A 15,777-nucleotide genomic window follows, 5' to 3' on the forward strand; every position below is an offset into this window, starting at 1 on the left:
TTATCTTCAAATTTGAGAGCATTTTTAAAAATAAACTTTATTTTAAGCCAAAGATATAGATCTTGCTTTTACATAATTTTAAATTGCATCAAGTGCTTATTTTAATTTCTTTATTTTGTTTTTATAATTCTTTCTTATTATTAATGGTCTATAGAATTTACATCAAGGTTTGTTATGGCATTACTGATACAAAGTGCGGAAAAATACTAGCTGAAATAGCCGCATATTTCAAATGTAAATGCTAGTATATAAATAACTTATTTTACGATTATTTAAATAAGAATTGCTAAATTATTTATTATTTATAATTTATAATAAGCCACATTGTTTACATTTATTTTTCTTTAAAAGTACGCTGCGTGTTCCCAAAGATTAATGTTTATTAAATATATTTTGCGAATTCTAAATAATCCGATATAATTTATTTTGCTTATAGATTTTTTCGAAATACTTGATCGAAATAATGTCTTAAAATTCTTTAATAGGTTTCTGCGCTCTTATTAAAATTGTTTGTAATAAATGTTTGTGTAACTTGCTGCTAGATATTTTGTTTTATTTCTTTTACAATAGATTTGTTCCGTTACCAACAATATAGTTTCAATATGTTGATCATGTGTCAATATCTCATTTGATTATTTTTAATTTTATATTTTTGTAAAGAATTTATCAAATTCACTATCAAATAAGATTTCTTTTTACTGTGTTTTTAATAGATTAATTTTCTTTTCGCTATGAAAATTTTACTGACATTTTTTTATTTCGATACTAATTGCTTCTAATAATGTGGTATAGTGTATTAATGTAAAGTGCTTTATTTTGAACAATGAAGGCAAAACAGATCGAATTTTTTGCAAATATTTTGATTTTACACATACTAATACTACACTTCAATAAAATACTTTTGTGATATTTATTTTCTAATGATTCACTAAACCTTTTAGTTTTATTTATTTTTATTAGACTAAATTTATTAAAGCTAAATTGCTATAAATCAAAATAATTACAAGAATACAAATATTTTTGTAACTTATTGTACACGCTATAAATAAGTTATAATTTTTAGCCAAATTAAATAGAATCCTTCTAGTCTAACTGATTTCAGCTTAAAATGCAGAATAGAATTAAGAATCTTTAAGCAAATCTATGTGAGAAGATTTTATGAATTTTACGTACGTGGCATATATTAAAAAAAAAAATAACGAATTCTATCAGAATATAATTATATAATTGTATAATTATTATTTTATTTTATTAAAATTTATATATGTATTTATAATTATATATATTATAAGTATGTAAATATGTGTATATATGTAAATAAAATAATATATGTATATTTGTTTAATAATAATTTATTTTTTTCACAAGAAAGGCCTAACGAAAATTCATAGTTTTCCCATATTATTTCATCATATAATCCATAAGATTAAAAAATTCTAAATCATTTATCATTTTAATTTTAATCAATTAAACTGAAGTCGAAGAAATTTATTAAAGTGAATAAATATTGGCTTTTTTTACTTCTTTATTCTAATATTATTTATAATATTTTTAGATCTTTTGAAATAAAATTGTAGTATAAGTGAGAAAGAAAAATATTATAATTTAAATAAATAATTTCAATATTAATTTATTATTATAATATTATTATAATTAATTTCAATATTTGAATAAATAAATAATTTAAATATATGTGAAGCAAAATGACTTCACATATATCAATGTATAATAACTATATAGTATTAAACTAATAAACTGATAATTATATATATATTATTAAATTAATGATATTAAATAAATTTACATTCTACAATAAAAATTATTACATAACAGCATTATAAATTCATGAAAATGATCTTTTATTAACACATTTTTATTGCTCTTACAAAATAAAAGAAAAGCTTTAACATAATTAAAAATATGGAGAAAATGCAATTTATTTTCTTCTAAAAAAAAATTAAAAATAAGTTATAATAATCTTTAAAAAAGATAAATTGATTAAAATAAAAATAAATAAATTCATAACAGGATTTTAAAAACAAAATGAAATTCTTTTAAACTTATAAAAAGAAAAAAATACATATACATATATACATAAGACAATATATATATATATATATATATATATATATATATATATATACATATACATATATACATATATATATACATAAATTACTCTTTATTTTTCTTTTTTTTACTTTAGTAATGTTAATAATGATATTAATGATAACGCAAATAATGAAAAAAAATATGACATGAATATTTCATCGTACGTCATGATATTTTAAATTATAATTATTTTTTTCTAACAATTTTTTTGTAACTTTATTTTTCTTGTAAATATATGGCTATGTCCAACTAGGCACGAGGCACGTGTCTCTTGATAATTTGATTGATAATTTTATTATATCTCAAATGATTACAATAAAGTTGTCAGTGATGAATAAACTTCAAAGTAATTTATTAAAATCCGACCTGACTGGCCAATACAAAAATGTTAAACACAACATTTAATAAATCATTGTTGTAATAAAAAAATTTCACAGTGATTTTTTAATAAAACACTTAAAAATTTTTATTACATGTTTGTATTTTTTTCTTGTAGTCATACACACATGAATAAAAAATAATATACATATACATATATAAAATTTATATTTTAAAATAATTATAATTTAAAATATCTTGGCGTGCCATAAAATATTAAGATTTCAGATTTTTTTAAGAAGTCAGATTCTTTTTTCATTATTTGCGTCATCATTAATATCATTATTAACATTACTAAAGCCAAGGAAACAAAGGAAAGTGAAAAGTAACGTGTCTTATGTATAAAATACAAATTATAAATTAAATTTCATATTTTAAATTACATTTGTTTATAAATTTTTTTTTATTATTTGTAAGCAGACAAGATGTTTCTTATAGATTTTTGAATGCTGAAAACAATGCCGCAAGCCAATTTTCACTAGCACGTTGTTTCCGAAATAATTGAGATTTAATATTATAAAAAATGTGTTTATTTGCTATATTAAAATTTTTTTAAAAAAGGGTCCACGTTATTCCCATCGAAATTCTGATCAAAAGTTATGAATGTTATTGTTCAACCCCTATAAAATGCATTTTTTTATTTCACCATCTTTTTAGCATGTTATGAAAGATTAAACTACTTCTCATAGGGAAATGCTTCTGAGGAAAAGATTTTCTAGAAAAAAATTTCAAAATTGATTTTATTATTATGTATCTTTCTTTATATAGATCATACAATTTTTGTCTACAAATTTTTTGGCAAATGCATTTGTTTTGAAAAATTTAAGGCAAATATTTAAAATAAGACACCCTATATATAAATATACATTTATAATTAGTGAAATCTATTACGATAAGATCTGATCAGACTTACCAGATAACGTTAATCATTTTTACAAAAAATCTCAATTATCGCAAAAAAATCATTTTTTTTAAATCTGATGTGTTAGTGAAACTTGGTTTGCGACATTGTTTTCGACATCCAAAAATCTATAAGAAACACTTTCTGATTTAAAATAATGTTTAGCTGTAAACTAGTGTCAGTAGAATTAAAATATTTATGATTGCAAATAAAAAATATAAATGTACAATAAAACATAAAGATAAACAATATTCTAAATGTAGTTGTCTTGTGGTTTTTCCAAGAATGCGTATTTTTCTTTTTTTTCTTATTCGTGCAAATTATCGATATTTATTCCTTATTATTGTATTTATTATATATTTTTCTATATTATATTTATTCTTTATCATATATATACAATATATAAAATGTATATATATATATATATATATATATATATATATACAATATTTATTTTATTTCCTTTATAATATAAATTTATTTTTTATTATATATTTATTATATATTATATAGGGTGTTTTAGAAAGAATGGTCAGCATTCTAGGACTTAATTGTATATATCATTTTAAGCAAAAAAATATAAACATTCTATTCTGGACTGTTATGAAAATACGTTTAAGGACAAACATTTACATTTATTAAATAAATTTTCCTTGTTTCTTATTATATTGATTATGAATGTAAATATTAGTTCACGTTTGATAAATCCTGAGTCAGTTTAAAATTTCTGGTAATTAAAATGGTTCATATTCGCTTATTCAAAAAATTATTATTAATTGAAAATTATTTATTAATTAATATCAATTATTCAAATATATATTGCAAGCTTAAAATTTTATATACATATTTTATAAAATTTGGTTCTAATAAGTAATGAATGAATGTATTCGCCCTTAAAACTGAAATGTATCTTTTTATTGTCCAGAATAGAACATGTTTATGTAATTTTCTTGCTTAAAATGATATGTTGAATCATATCATAGTATGTATATAATATACAAGGTGTCCCAGATTTACCGAATCACCCCTTAATGAGAGACGATTTTTCTTTAGCAAAAATATCAAGGAACCAATAATTTTCCAGTTATAAGAGATTGAAAAATTACTTTCTTCAACTTATTTCAGGTAGAGTTTATTTTAATATAATTTTAATTTTTAAGATTTAGTTATAAAAATACACTAAAGAAATGAATTCAAATAAATATTTATTTCAATACTGTCTAATAAGTAATTTATTTGAAACAAATAAATATTGATTTGTTTTGAAAAAGATTTTTTTATATCAAATCAATATTTTTCATATTAAATCAATATTATTAGTTTAGAATAAATTATTTATTGGGCAGTATTGAAATAAATATTTATTCAAATTGCAAAAATTCGAACATGCAAAAAATGACTTCTCTCGACAATTTTCGCAGAGAAAAAAATAATCTCCAAATCACCGCAGGAATCTCTCATTAACGGATGAGGACGGTAAGTCTGGGACACCCTCTATACAGGGTGTCCCATAGGAAATTGCTGAAATTAATCAGCTGTCATTTTTAATGCATGCAGTTATTGAGAAAACAAAACTTGTGTTGGACAGAGGAAAGTCTGCAGTTTTTAATGGATATAAATAAAATATTTGTATAATAGTTGATTTTATTGTTAAAAAGTAATAAAAAAGGTGCTAATAATTACATAAAATCACATAAACTAATAATAAATATTTTTAACAATGCCAGATTTAATAACAGCTATTAAAAGGATCATCAATAACATTAAAAATGACATGTTAAAAAAAGTTTTTACGAGTTTTCGTAAAAGAACAGAATTTTTTACCAATTCAAATAATGCGCACTTCGAAAATATTTATCATTAGTTTACATATGTGATTATTAGCACTTTTTTCATTACTTTTTTTCAATCGCATAAACTGATATACAAACATTTTATTTATATCCATTAAAAATTGCAGACTTTCCTCTTTTTAACACAATTTTTGTTTTCTCAATAACTGCATGCATTAAAAGATGACAGCTGATCAGTTTCAGCAATTTTCTATGAAACACCCTGATTATTATATATATTCCTTATTACATGTTCATTCCTTACTCTTGAATCATTTTTAACAAATCGTCATAAAAATATCAAGTCATTAAATTATCAATTATCCATCATGTTATCTATTATCGTAAAAGCACGTAACTCGCGAGAAGCAACCCAAAATAAATGGAGCTCCAAATATACAAACCGCTCACGTGCGCGATAACTTTATAAGAAGGGATTCTCAGTTCCAAATACATTACTCAAGCCCGGTAAGTATTACGTGAACGAAACGAGAAAGCGCATTTCTCCGGCGAGTCTCGAAACGGAGAGTGGTCAGTTGGTATATATGCTTTCTTTCGAGGCGACAGAAAAATCATTGCGCTTCATCGAAGAGAGGACGAAGTAATGACATCCCGTGCACCGAGAAGAAAGAGGAACCAACGTTTCGTGGTACGTATTTGCCCGGATTATATACACAAGGCAAATGCATTTCAATTTCGCGACCTCTCGCTTTTGTATATCTGTCCATAGGAAGGACAGATCGAGACAAGGGATTCGATGTCTGCAAAAATTAAATGAAAAATCGCGGTAAGGTCAGCAAGTACGGGTTTCTTAAACGAGTAACAATAATTACGGTGCATAATATTCGTCTGGCTAGTTGGTAGCTTATTTTTCATCTTCAAGGACAAAAATGTCGATCACCTCGATTATGACTTTGAAGGATATATTCGCTAAAGAAGCCGCGCCTATGTATATTTGTTTACGAAGAAAGAATGCAGAAAGTGTTTGTTTCGAAATGTATATAAGCTGGATAAAATTCCTTTCAATGCAACAAATTGCATTGTCTTGTTTTCACAACTGATTTGTTGTGCAAACAAGATGCTAGAGTAATTTTGTTTCCTCCATTTTTGAACAGAATTTCAATTAATACAACATTTTTTTCCAGTGTACATTTATACACTGAAAAAAATGTGTTAACTTAACTAAACCTTTCAACTAAATTATTATTTTGTTAATTAAACGTATATTAATATTTAAGTCATATATGTATATGTTTTGTTAAATTTAATATATTTAATTTAAACATTTTTATTTTTGTTAAATTTAATATATTATATATTTTATATTTTTAAATATTTTTATATGCTCAATTAACAAAATATATTTTGTTAAAAGTTTATTTTAGTCAAGTTAACAAATTTTTTCAGTGTACATACTTCGTAATACGTTCTCTATTTGTTTAATTAATTGAAAAAATATATTTTTGACTGTGATAATATTTACAGAAATTGTGCAGTAAATACAGTGTAAATTCAGGGTTGAAAAGATCACAAAAATAAAAATACTAAAAATACTAAAATACTAAAAAATACTAAAAAAAATTCTGTGTTAGAGCATCATCTTCCAAAATATATTGAACAATTTTGTAACAAAAACTGGCTCGTAGAGCCACCATAAGCCATAAACAATAAAACACGTAGAGATATAATGATGTAACTTTATATTTTTAGTGCGTGCTTTATACACTTTCTATTACTCAATATATGCAAGATTATGTTGCAAGTAGATAATTTTATTATCGAAATAAGACAGTAAAATGAATCTCCAATGAAACAACAAAATAATTTGAAATAAAACGGTAAAATCATGTTAAATAAAACAGTGAAATATCTCAGGTAAACAACTCAAGCTTTTATGGGAAATTCATGTAAATCGAAATCAAAGGATATTTGAAGGAAAACAACTTTTGATACTTATTCTTGATACTTATAGCGACGATTTAAGGCCATATGTTAAAAGCCATATATAGTTTAAGGTTATTTTTATATATAAATAGAAGTGTATATTTTTCATTGAAAAATTATATATTTTGTTTTAATGCTTACTACTTCTGTACATTTTAGCTGATAAGTATTTTTGGAGATATTTAAAAAAATAATAAGATAAAAATGTAGTCCAGAGAAATTCTCTCATCTGGATCTCATGCATGTATGCGTAAGTGAAATATAAGTATAAGGTGAACATACTCGTATATATTTGTATATCCTATGGATAAAACAAAATATTGCGATCGTCCATAATAAAAATTGTTCTGTCTAATCTGCATCTAAGAAATATATAATAATAATAATAATAATAAATGTTCAAATAAAAACTCTTTCTCGCGTTATTTACACAAGTATTAGTAATTCATTCTTTCACATCTTTTACTATTGTTGATTCGTCTTTATACATGTATAACACAATGCAAAAAATTCTGAAATATTCATTATCAGAGAATATGTCTTATTTGTTTCACAATTATATTAAAATAAATATATATATATATATATATATATATATATATAAATTAATATAAATATTAATTAATATATAGATTAATATTAAAATCAAAGAGAAAATTCCAGGCAAAGTAAAAATTCTCCTTCTTGCTGACAGCAAATTGTCAGAATTAAGTCAGAAGTAAGAAAAAAATTCAGATATGTAAATCTGTTATTAAATTTATTACTGATTTAAATTTAAACTGATTCAAATACCCCTGTCGAGTTGACCATATTTCCAAAAATAGAAAACCAATAGGTAGCGCATAATAATGAGCTATTTATGAGCTTTCACATCCAAATAAAAAATAAAAAATTTCGAGCTCGTTCCATTGGGCAACAATTCAATCTTTGTGGGGGGCTGACAATGAGTCGATGTCAATTATCTCCCTCTCTAAAAAAAGACATGTTGTTAAATATCTCGAAGTCTTCCGGAGTCTCCAAATATATATATTTATTCTTGCCTCTTTCCCGCGATACCGATTGGTTCTGTCGTTGCGTTTATTTCGTGTTATTGCATATTTTGACAGTTGTATGCATCGAGGGGTTAGTGGATTGATAATTATGTATATTAAAATATTTGTGTATATAATTATTAAAATTTGATAAGTGTTTATTAATTTTGAGGTTGAGTAGTTTCGACTAATTTCTTAGTTAGAAAAAGAAAATTAGAAATTCGGCGTATTAAAATGATGTACCTAATAGAAAACTCGGGAATTAAAATTATGTACATAACAGAAATACGGCGAATTAAAATTATGCTCATAATTGAAAATGTTCTATTTATTTTCAGTACAAGAGCAAAGTCTTATTAAAAAATTAAAAGCTCGACAGTTATTAAAAAATCGAAACTCTATCAGTTTGAAAGCTCATAAATAGCTCCTAATTCTGCCGCAAAGATTGATTCAATATTTTTATTTTTAACTAGTGGAGAGACTGAGACGACGTCGACCCCATAAAAAGTTTTAAATTCCTATATCCAATATAACGAGATCAAAATTTTTAATTTGCGGAATATATTATAAAATCTCATAAATAACTCATTATTATGCGCTATTGGTTTTTTTATTGTTGAAAAATGAGGGAACCAGCTAAACAGGAGTAATTTAAATTTAAAATTAATATACGTTTTATATTAATAATATATTTGAAGAAGGAGATCAAATTAATGATCGAGATTACAATATCGTATAAGCTATATGATATAAATCAAGCAAAAAAGACACAAAATAGATATCTCTGCAATACAATTTTTTAAAATAAATAAAAAAATATTTCTACACTTTTCATATATTTTTCAAATATTTAAAATCTTAAACTATATATAAAAATGATTATTTAATTATGTAAATTGCAGATTTAAATAAATTAGTATATAAGTCACATCATATTATATTAAATAAATTTTATTGTTAAATATTATATTAAATATTACATGTCAATATTATATTAAAAACGTTAGTTGTTATTATTGCGTTAATTTTTGAGATATTTTAATCAAAAACATGATTGAGATAGAAAAATTTCTAATAAAAAGATGCAATAGCGTTCGATGACAAATAATGACATTGAACCTAATCACAGCTGATCTAGAATTATTTTTTTTTTTTTATAATACTTGGCGAGTAGTCAAAACACTACTTTTGATTACACCATTGTGCAGATCGCGTCGACATTAATTAAAATATATATAATAAAATATAATACTTATTAAAAAATTGATTTTAATGTAATCTGTAAAAAAGAGTGAAATAATATACATATTTTTATATGTCTGCGAAGACACATGAATTAGCAATTTTTTCACGAAACTAATTAAATTTGTTATTCTAATTTTTGATGGAACATTTTCATATCCACTCACGCACATATATATATCATGCATTTTTAAAGTAAGATCAGATGTAAAAAAGCAAAAAGAGATTTGTATCAGTTAAACAGAAACACTTGGACACACCTATTTTTCTACGAAGTCATAATTTTTTTTCAAATACTTTTCGTTGACGATAAAAAACTTTTTACAACCTATAAATACTCGTCGCCGGAGAGTTCAGTCAGTTCAGTCCTGCATTGTTGCTTTTGATTTCTCATTCTTCTCGAGTCATCGAGGACCACCAAGCCACATCTTGAGAAGTACGTGAAATTTTTGGTTCGAATTATAAGGGAAGTGTTTGAAAAATTGCTGAATTTCTCGAACGAGGAGTAAACGTGTTTAGAAAAAATTAAGTAGATATGTGTGTTCAAGTGTTGTGCTTAGATAATTTAAAAATTAGGTAGATAAAAATATGTAAATTCATCTTAGATAAGATTAAGATGATTTTGATTTAAATATATCTAGATAAAAAATAAAATTATATGAGGATTCATCTAGATAATTTTCTAGATTCTAGATAATAACACTGATATTTTTATGTGCTATTATTCTAAACCAAAATTACCTGAAAATTATTCTAGCAAAGATAACACTTTTTCATCTAATTGTAAAATGCAGATACAGATAATACATATTTTTATTATCTATAGATAAGCCAAAGTTTTATCTAAACGATCATCTATATAATTTAGATAACAGCAAACACTGGTTGTAATAATATGTTTAGTGCTTCTATAAGAGGAATGTGAATCGTAATTTTGCAGAATCATAATCGTACAAAATGAGGATTCTATTGCTGCTTCATCGCCATCATCGCATCGGGCCACAGTGCTCAGGACTTTCTGGATCTAGTCAAAAATTACGCACATGTAGTTAGACAAGAGATCGAATTTCCCAAGTACGACTTCATCGTCGTGGGAGCCGGATCGGCTGGTTCCGTTTTAGCGAATCGTTTGTCGGAGAACAAAAGATGGAAGGTTCTGTTGTTGGAAGCGGGATACGCGCAAAACCTTCTCAATCAGGTCCCACTCCTGGTCGGTTACTTCCAACTGACCGATTATAATTGGGGATATCTGGTGGAGCCGCAGAAGAACGCCTGTCTGGGTATGATAAATCGCCAATGTTCCTGGCCGCGAGGTAAAGCCTTGGGTGGAACGAGTACCCTAAATTATATGATCCATACACGCGGGAACAAGTTGGATTATGACAAATGGGCCAGTTTGGGCAACGTGGGCTGGTCCTACAAAGATGTTCTTCCGTATTTTAAAAAAAGTGAACGATTTAAGGTGCCAGGTAAGTCCATTTTTTGTTCCTTTAATGCTCCTGACTCCTCGCCGCGGTCATGTTGGATTTGTGACGTCAGAGGCGAGAAAATACACGCTGAAGATTTTCGCGTGTCATTTTTGGATAAAAAATATTTTTATAAAACATTAATTCAGATAACTTCAGCATATTTTTAAAATAGATCGAAGTCTATTTTTCCCTTTATAATCAATCAATTGTAAAATGACTGTTATGAGGCTTGCGCAGTCATTCCGCATGACAAAGTCTGATGTTTCAATTATTTTATGGTCGTTGAGTGACTGTTAAGGAAAAAAATAGTTTTCAGAATATTTTAAAAGCGTGTAAAAATGATCTAAAGTCGTGTTTTCATCAAAATATCTCTTAATCTAAAAATGGCACATAAAAAATTTCAACGTGTATTTTCTCGCCTCTGACGTCACAATTTAACATGACAGTGAGTACCAAGGAGCTTTAAAGTTCGCCACGCGATTCAAAATGTACACAATTCAGAGCTCTCTAAGATATGTAAAAATTAAAATGTATTATATTATACATTTTCATTTCCTACATTTAATACTTTTGTAATAATATATTCTCTATAGAATATTGTACAATATAAAAACTATTATTATCACCAATTTCCTTCAAATATCAGAATTCTTTAAGAACATTGAACTTTATACACACTGGAATAAGACTATTTCTCAGTATACAGAAAATGATAAGTAAAGATATATAACAGAGAAAGAGAGAGAAAAAGAGAAGGAAAATTTGAGAAGTGTAAGAGAAAGACTATAAAAAGAGAAGAGAAAGATGGGGAAAAAAGAGAAATTTTATAATATCAACCTCATTAAAAGTTATTAAGTGTTAATATAATATAAGTATAAACTAAACATATTTCTTTTTATACAACAGAAGATTTCTGATTGAATTACGTTGAAAGATTTACGAAGTTATTATTTCTACATTTAGTGCTTCTTCCAAATAAGTTAATTAATAGGAAAATATAAATGTTTTTCATAATTTACTTTAATCTTTTTATTCTCTTGCACATTAAAAACCTCAATAATATTGCATAAATAATCGAAACGTTACCTTTCAAATATTTATAAAATATATATGATATCAATTTTTCTGAAGACAAAATATTAATTCATGAGACAAAAATTTTATTTTTATATATTTTAAAAAGTTAACATAAATTATACCATTAAATTTGTATTATATTAATCTTTATATTATAAAACATAATTACAAGCAATAGCTAATTATTTATTGTTTCAATTATTGTTAAATTCCATCAGTTTGATTGAAAGCAAAAATATATTTTTATAATTATTATAGAAAATTATTAATTTTGTTTTGCAATTTTTGTTTTTCGCCTATGTATATGTTTTACACTTCAATTTCAGATTAATCCATTCGAATAAAATTATTTAAAAATAGAAAATACATAATACTTTTTATACAAAAGCAATCAAATCTGACATTTTGACTTGTCTTGCTAAATGAAAAAAAATGTAAGACTTATGACACTATCAAATGCTATTTCTATACTTAGATATCAAGGACTATACATATCACAACGACAACGGTAACTTGTGTGTGGAGCACGTGCCATATCCATACGAAGCTAGCTACGACGTACCTAGAGGCTGGTCGAGAATTGGGATATGAAATTGTGGATTACAATGGCAAGGATCAGATAGGATTCTCGTACATTCAGGTAAACATGGATCATGGAAAGCGATGCAGCGCCGCCAAGGCTTATCTTCACCTGGATCGACCGAATTTGGAGATCGTCACCGGCGCCAGAGTGACCAAAGTGTTGATCAATGCAGACAAACGCGCGTACGGTGTCGAATATATCAAGGACAACGTGTGGAAGAAGGTTCACTTGCTCAAAAGAAGTCGTACTGTCAGCCGGCACGATCGATTCGGCCAAATTGCTTATGTTGTCAGGAATTGGGCCAAGGGACCACTTAGAGGAATTGAACATCCCGGTGATTCAGGACTCCAAAGTTGGTTACAACATGTACGAACATATTGGTTTCCTGGGGCTGACTTTTATGGTGAACCAGAGCGTGACGTTGCTGCAGAACAAGCTCCTAAATCCCAACATATTCCTGGAATATTTCTTACACAAGGACGGCCTGATGTCGGTTCCCGGAGGCGCCGAGTCTCTGGCGTTCATCAGAACCAAATACGCTCCCGACGAGAGACCGGATGTCGAGTTGCTCTTCGCATCCGGCTCTCTGCACTCGGACAACGGTAGCGTTTTGAAGACGGCCTTGAGAATCACGGATAAGGTGTACAACACCGTCTTCAGGCCTATCGAAAATCGGGACGCCTGGTCGATCTGGCCGATCGTTCAGTATCCCAGAAGCGTCGGTCGTCTTACGTTGCAATCTAAGGATCCGTTTAAACCACCCAAGATGGATCCGAACTTCTTTGATCACCCGGCTGACTTAGAGATTGTCTTAGAAGGAGTGAAACACGCCATTAACATATCCAAGACCGAAGCCTTTCAGGCTTACGGCAGTCAGTTGCACGACATAAAACTACCAGGTTGCGAATCATTTGAGTTCGGTTCCGATGATTATTGGCGTTGCGCGATCAAGCATCTACCGTCCATGATGAATCATGAGATCGGAACCGCCAAAATGGGACCGCGGACGGATCCTAATGCGGTTGTTGATCCGCAACTGAGAGTTTACAGGCATCAAGGGACTTAGAGTGGTCGATGCTGCGATCATGCCAACGATACCATCCGGTCATGCAAATGCGGTAATTTATATGATCGGCGAGAAAGGCGCGGATATGATCAAGGATACCTGGGAAGGCGCATAAGATTCTTTTTTTTTCTGCCATCGAAAAAATTAAAGTACTCGTTGCGCCCAGTTAGATTGTGACGTCAGAGGCGAGAAAATGCGCGCTGAAAATTTTTGCGTGCCGTGATTAGATAAAAAAATTTTTATTTTGATGGCAGTTTTAATACAATTTAAAAACTAACCTTTTCTTTTAATATAAATAAATTTTTATTTAAAAGATTTATTTTATAAGTACTGTTAAATATAAATATTAATATTTAAATAATTATTTTGATGAAAATTATAAATAATCATTGTTTTTGAATTATTAATAATAAATTTAGGTGTCAACAATTGTGGTTAAACTGATAATAAGAATAAATTATATTAATCAGTTAAATTAATAAAAAAATTAAAATATAAAAAATTTTTATGAGTTTTTATTTAGAGTAAAATATAAGGATTATAGATACTCTATTATTTTAATAAAATTAAAATTAATTAAATATTAAAAATAAAAAATTTGGCGGTAATTTATTAGATTTGAAAAGTATTTTAAAAGTCTGTTAAAACCATCTAAAGTTGTGTTTCAAAATATCTTTTTACCTAAAAATGACACGCAAAAATTTTCAACGTGTATTTTCTCGCCTCTGACGTCATAATTAACATGGTTGCGGGAAATCCAAAGTTTAAAAAAAATAATTTAATAGTTAACGAACAGTAAAAAACAATTAGCGATAAACATAGTAATAAAGACGAAAACAATTCTAAGTATTAAAATAAATAATTAATAAGTCGATAAAGTACTGAGTTTTCCAACTTATAAGTAATTCAAAGATGTTGAAATGACATACATGATTCTCCAGGTAATTTTACGCTCATTATTTATTTAAATTGTTTGACGTATAAAGAAAAAAAAATTAATTGAATAATCAATACTGTTTCTAAGAACAAAATAATTGATAAAAACAAGTACAATAATTGTGATATGTGTTTGTTCATAAAAAAGTTGTAAAAAATTGCATTGTTTCTTCGTTTTTTGATATATTAGTTTTTATAAGCGATCATTAGATTTATAACAATTTAATTTGAATCATTTAATTTAGTTTATATTTATTGTAGTCTACTTCTACCTTCTTTAATTTAGGAAATGGGATAAATTGATCGTTGAAACCGTGTGTGTGTATACAAAAGATGCTTCAAAACTACTAATAATATTTATACAAATTAATAAAGAGTGACAAATACATTTTTGAACCTGCAACCTACGTCTGAAAATGTCGCGTTTTTTTATTATAAATTTTATATTTTATTTTTAATTTCTAACTTTGAGTTAAGACTTTAAGGCCAATATATAATCATTACTTAATTTTCGCCTTAAAAACGTGTCATTTAAATTGTAGTTTTATGTTTTGAGATAAGATAGTTTATTAATAATTATTTAAGGAAATAGTTTATTATAATAACAATTATAAAAATATTATGGATTACACTTATATAGATCTGAATATGAATAAGTTATCAAAATTCATGAATTAAAAAAATAATGGATCAATATATCAATATATTTATATATATAGTATACATATATATCAAAATTTAAAAAAATTGTCATGGTTTTTTTATTAATTTCATTATTATAAATTTTATCAAATTTAATATCAAATCCATATTTAGCGACCTGGAAAACGCTTTAATTTTAAATAAATATCTTTAAAAATACTTGATAAATAGTTTAGTTCACAATTTTTGTGCAATAGACATATTTAATTATAAATATTTTATTAACCGTAATTGACATAATAGACGAATCCTTTTTGGAAGCTACAATTTTTAATGTGTTTAATATATTTACTGCAATAAAATATATCGCCATACTATAATAAATATATTCTATAATATATCATAGTTATAATTAAAATAACTTTTTGGCATTTTAATAAATTTTTTAAAATTGTAATAGCAATTTTTGAAAGGCAAATCATGTTCACTGTCAAAAAATTGAAGGAAATAATTATTCTCTTTCTGTATTTTTGTGCAATCGGTCATCTAAAAATGAATAAAAAT

The 15,777-nt window shown here is 26.3% G+C and overlaps 1 protein-coding gene and 1 pseudogene across 3 annotated transcripts in view; one reads left to right on the forward strand and one right to left on the reverse strand.

Annotated features, from left to right (window-relative positions):
- Flo2 (flotillin-2) overlaps nt 1–15,777 on the reverse strand; it is a 77,290-nt gene that overhangs the window by 56,715 nt on the left and 4,798 nt on the right. The gene's annotated exons all lie outside the window — the stretch shown is intronic.
- LOC114943126 (glucose dehydrogenase [FAD, quinone] pseudogene) lies at nt 7,414–14,974 on the forward strand (annotated as a pseudogene). Its single transcript, XR_014926467.1, has 3 exons — nt 7,414–7,417; nt 10,403–10,909; nt 12,462–14,974. The product of XR_014926467.1 is annotated as a glucose dehydrogenase [FAD, quinone] pseudogene (transcript).

The sequence above is a fragment of the Nylanderia fulva genome, unplaced genomic scaffold (assembly GCF_048542155.1).
Source record: "Nylanderia fulva isolate GAGA-0341 unplaced genomic scaffold, ASM4854215v1 Scaffold93, whole genome shotgun sequence".
Classification (NCBI taxonomy): Eukaryota; Metazoa; Arthropoda; class Insecta; order Hymenoptera; family Formicidae; genus Nylanderia; species Nylanderia fulva.